The sequence below is a fragment of the Cinclus cinclus genome, unplaced genomic scaffold (genome assembly GCF_963662255.1).
Source record: "Cinclus cinclus unplaced genomic scaffold, bCinCin1.1 SCAFFOLD_36, whole genome shotgun sequence".
Classification (NCBI taxonomy): Eukaryota; Metazoa; Chordata; class Aves; order Passeriformes; family Cinclidae; genus Cinclus; species Cinclus cinclus.
Window position 1 is genome coordinate 813,439 of NW_026912055.1, and position 5,331 is coordinate 818,769.

Here is a 5,331-nt window from a genome sequence, read left to right on the forward strand (position 1 = left end):
TGAAAATTGCCACCTTACAGAGCCAACTTGCCTGTTGCCTGACCGGGGATTTCACACACAAAAATTCCAGATGGTCGAGGATTTCTCCCAGACCAAAGCTGCCCCTTTCTCCAAACCTGGCTGCCATTGGAGTGCCAAACGTGCCCTCCAAAATGACATCTGCCAAGTGGGCGCTGGAATTTTCCTTCCTGTGAAAATTGCCACCTTACAGAGCCAACTTGCCTGTTGCCTGACCGGGGATTTCACACACAAAAATTCCAGATGGTCGAGGATTTCTCCCAGACCAAAGCTGCCCCTTTCTCCAAACCTGGCTGCCATTGGAGTGCCAAACGTGCCCTCCAAAATGACATCTGCCAAGTGGGCGCTGGACTTTTCCTTCCTGTGAAAATTGCCACCTTATAGAGCCAACTTGCCTGTGACCTGACCGGGGATTTTACACACAAAAATTCCAGATGGTCGAGGATTTCTCCCAGACCAAAGCTGCCCCTTTCTCCAAACCTGGCTGCCATTGGAGTGCCAAATGTTCCCTCCAAAATGACATCTGGCAAGTTGGGTGTTGACTTTGTCTTCCTGTGCAAAAATGCCACCTTACAGAGCCAACTTGCCTGAGGCCTGACTGGGGATTTTACACACAAAAATTCCAGATGGTCGAGGATTTCTCCCAGACCAAAGATGCCCCTTTCTCCAAACCTGGCTGCCATTAGAGTGCCAAACGTGCCCTCCAAAATGACATCTGGCAAGTGGGCGCTGGACTTTTCCTTCCTGTGCAAATTCCCACCTTACAGAGCCAACTTGCCTGTGACCTGACCGGGGATTACACACACAAAAATTCCAGATGGTCGAGGATTTCTCCCAGACCAAAGCTGCCCCTTTCTCCAAACCTGGCTGCCATTTGAGTGCCAAACGTGCCCTCTAAAATGACATCTGCCAAGTGGGCGCTGGACTTTTCCTTCCGGTGAAAATTGCCACCTTACAGAGCCAACTTGCCTGTGACCTGACCGGGGATTTTACACACAAAAATTCCAGATGGTCGAGGATTTCTCCCAGACCAAAGACGCCTCTTTCTCCAAACCTGGCTGCCATTCGAGTGCCAAACGTGCCCTCCAAAATGACATCTGGCAAGTGGGCGCTGGAATTTTTCTTCCTATGCAAAAGTGCCACCTTACAGAGCCAACTTGCCTGTGGCCTGACCGGGATATTATACACAAAAATTCCAGATGGTCGAGGATTTCTCCCAGACCAAAGCTGCCCCTTTCTCCAAACCTGGCTGCCATTGGAGTGCCAAACGTGCCCTCCAAAATGACATCTGGCAAGTGGGCGCTGGAATTTTCCTTCCTGTGCAAAAGTGCCGCCTTACAGAGCCAACTTGCCTGTGGCCTGACCAGGGATTTCACACACAAAAATTCCAGATGGTCGAGGATTTCTCCCAGAACAAAGATGCCTATTTCTCCACACCTGGCTGTCATTTGAGTGCAAAACGTGCCCTCCAAAATGACATCTGCCAAGTTGGGTCTTGACTTTCTCTTCCTGTGCAAAAGTGCCACCTTACAGAGCCAACTTGCCTGTGGCCTGACCGGGGATTTTACACACAAAAATTCCAGATGGTCGAGGATTTCTCCCAGACCAAAGCTGCCCGTTTCTCCAAACCTGGCTGCCATTTGAGTGCCAAACGTGCCCTCCAAAATGACATCTGCCAAGTGGGCGCTGGAATTTTCCTTCCGGTGAAAATTGCCACCTTAGAGAGCCAACTTGCCTGTTGCCTGACCGGGGATTTTACACACAAAAATTCCAGATGGTCGAGGATTTCTCCCAGACCAAAGCTGCCCCTTTCTCCAAACCTGGCTGCCATTGGAGTGCCAAACGTGCCCTCCAAAATGACATCTGCCAAGTGGGCGCTGGAATTTTCCTTCCTGTGAAAATTGCCACCTTACAGAGCCAACTTGCCTGTGGCCTCACCAGGGATTTTACACACAAAAATTCCAGATGGTCGAGGATTTCTCCCAGACCAAAGCTGCCCCTTTCTCCAAACCTGGCTGCAATTGGAGTGCCAAGCGTGCCCTCCAAAATGACATCTGCCAAGTGGGCGCTGGACTTTTCCTTCCTGTGAAAATTGCCACCTTACAGAGCCAACTTGCCTGTGACCTGACCGGGGATTTTACACACAAAAATTCCAGATGGTCGAGGATTTCTCCCAGACCAAAGCTACCCCTTTCTCCAAACCTGGCTGCCATTGGAGTGCCAAACGTGCCCTCCAAAATGACATCTGGCAAGTTGGGTCTTGACTTTGTCTTCCTGTGCAAAAGTGCCACCTTACAGAGCCAACTTGCCTGTTGCCTGACCGGGGATTTTACACACAAAAATTCCAGATGGTCAAGGATTTCTCCCAGACCAAAGCTGCCCCTTTCTCCAAACCTGGCTGCCATTGGAGTGCCAAACGTGCCCTCCAAAATGACATCTGGCAAGTGGGCGCTGGAATTTTCCTTCCGGTGAAAATTGCCACCTTACAGAGCCAACTTGCCTGTTGCCTGACCGGGGATTTCACACACAAAAATTCCAGATGGTCGAGGATTTCTCCCAGATCAAAGCTGCCCCTTTCTCCAAACCTGGCTGCCATTGGAGTGCCAAACGTGCCCTCCAAAATGACATCTGGCAAGTTGGGTCTTGACTTTGTCTTCCTGTGCAAAAGTGCCACCTTACAGAGACAACTTGCCTGTGGCCTGACCAGGGATTTTACACACAAAAATTCCAGATGGTCGAGGATTTCTCCCAGACCAAAGCTGCCCCTTTCTCCAAACCTGGCTGCCATTTGAGTGCGAAACGTGCCCTCCAAAATGACATCTGCCAAGTGGGCGCTGGACTTTTCCTTCCTGTGAAAATTGCCACCTTACAGAGCCAACTTGCCTGTGGCCTGACCAGGGATTTCACACACAAAAATTCCAGATGGTCGAGGATTTCTCCCAGACCAAAGATGCCCCTTTCTCCAAACCTGGCTGTCATTTGAGTGCAAAACGTGCCCTCCAAAATGACATCTGGCAAGTTGGGTCTTGACTTTGTCTTCCTGTGCAAAAGTGCCACCTTACAGAGCCAACTTGCCTGTGACCTGACCGGGGATATTACACACAAAAATTCCAGATGGTCGAGGATTTCTCCCAGACCAAAGCTGCCCCTTTCTCCAAACCTGGCTGCCATTTGAGTGCCAAACGTGCCCTCCAAAATGACATCTGCCAAATGGGCGCTGGACTTTTCCTTCCTGTGAAAATTGCCACCTTACAGAGCCAACTTGCCTGTGACCTGACCGGGGATTTTACACACAAAAATTCCAGATGGTCGAGGATTTCTCCCAGACCAAAGCTGCCCCTTTCTCCAAACCTGGCTGCCATTTGAGTGCCAAACGTGCCCTCCAAAATGACATCTGCCAAGTGGGCGCTGGAATTTTCCTTCCTGTGAAAATTGCCACCTTACAGAGCCAACTTGCCTGTTGCCTGACCGGGGATTTCACACACAAAAATTCCAGATGGTCGAGGATTTCTCCCAGATCAAAGCTGCCCCTTTCTCCAAACCTGGCTGCCATTGGAGTGCCAAACGTGCCCTCCAAAATGACATCTGGCAAGTTGGGTCTTGACTTTGTCTTCCTGTGCAAAAGTGCCACCTTACAGAGCCAACTTGCCTGTGGCCTGACCAGGGATTTTACACACAAAAATTCCAGATGGTCGAGGATTTCTCCCAGACCAAAGCTGCCCCTTTCTCCAAACCTGGCTGCCATTTGAGTGCCAAACGTGCCCTCCAAAATGACATCTGCCAAGTGGGCGCTGGACTTTTCCTTGCTGTGAAAATTGCCACCTTACAGAGCCAACTTGCCTGTGGCCTGACCAGGGATTTCACACACAAAAATTCCAGATGGTCGAGGATTTCTCCCAGACCAAAGATGCCTATTTCTCCACACCTGGCTGTCATTTGAGTGCAAAACGTGCCCTCCAAAATGACATCTGGCAAGTTGGGTCTTGACTTTGTCTTCCTGTGCAAAAGTGCCACCTTACAGAGCCAACTTGCCTGTGACCTGACCGGGGATATTACACACAAAAATTCCAGATGGTCGAGGATTTCTCCCAGACCAAAGCTGCCCCTTTCTCCAAACCTGGCTGCCATTTGAGTGCCAAACGTGCCCTCCAAAATAACATCTGCCAAATGGGCGCTGGACTTTTCCTTCCTGTGAAAATTGCCACCTTACAGAGCCAACTTGCCTGTGACCTGACCGGGGATTTTACACACAAAAATTCCAGATGGTCGAGGATTTCTCCCAGACCAAAGCTGCCCCTTTCTCCAAACCTGGCTGCCATTTGAGTGCCAAACGTGCCCTCCAAAATGACATCTGCCAAGTGGGCGCTGGAATTTTCCTTCCGGTGAAAATTGCCACCTTACAGAGCCAACTTGCCTGTTGCCTGACCGGGGATTTCACACACAAAAATTCCAGATGGTCGAGGATTTCTCCCAGACCAAAGCTGCCCCTTTCTCCAAACCTGGCTGCCATTGGAGTGCCAAACGTGCCCTCCAAAATGACATCTGCCAAGTGGGCGCTGGAATTTTCCTTCCTGTGAAAATTGCCACCTTACAGAGCCAACTTGCCTGTTGCCTGACCGGGGATTTCACACACAAAAATTCCAGATGGTCGAGGATTTCTCCCAGACCAAAGCTGCCCCTTTCTCCAAACCTGGCTGCCATTGGAGTGCCAAACGTGCCCTCCAAAATGACATCTGCCAAGTGGGCGCTGGAATTTTCCTTCCTGTGAAAATTGCCACCTTACAGAGCCAACTTGCCTGTTGCCTGACCGGGGATTTCACACACAAAAATTCCAGATGGTCGAGGATTTCTCCCAGACCAAAGCTGCCCCTTTCTCCAAACCTGGCTGCCATTGGAGTGCCAAACGTGCCCTCCAAAATGACATCTGCCAAGTGGGCGCTGGACTTTTCCTTCCTGTGAAAATTGCCACCTTATAGAGCCAACTTGCCTGTGACCTGACCGGGGATTTTACACACAAAAATTCCAGATGGTCGAGGATTTCTCCCAGACCAAAGCTGCCCCTTTCTCCAAACCTGGCTGCCATTGGAGTGCCAAATGTTCCCTCCAAAATGACATCTGGCAAGTTGGGTGTTGACTTTGTCTTCCTGTGCAAAAATGCCACCTTACAGAGCCAACTTGCCTGAGGCCTGACTGGGGATTTTACACACAAAAATTCCAGATGGTCGAGGATTTCTCCCAGACCAAAGATGCCCCTTTCTCCAAACCTGGCTGCCATTAGAGTGCCAAACGTGCCCTCCAAAATGACATCTGGCA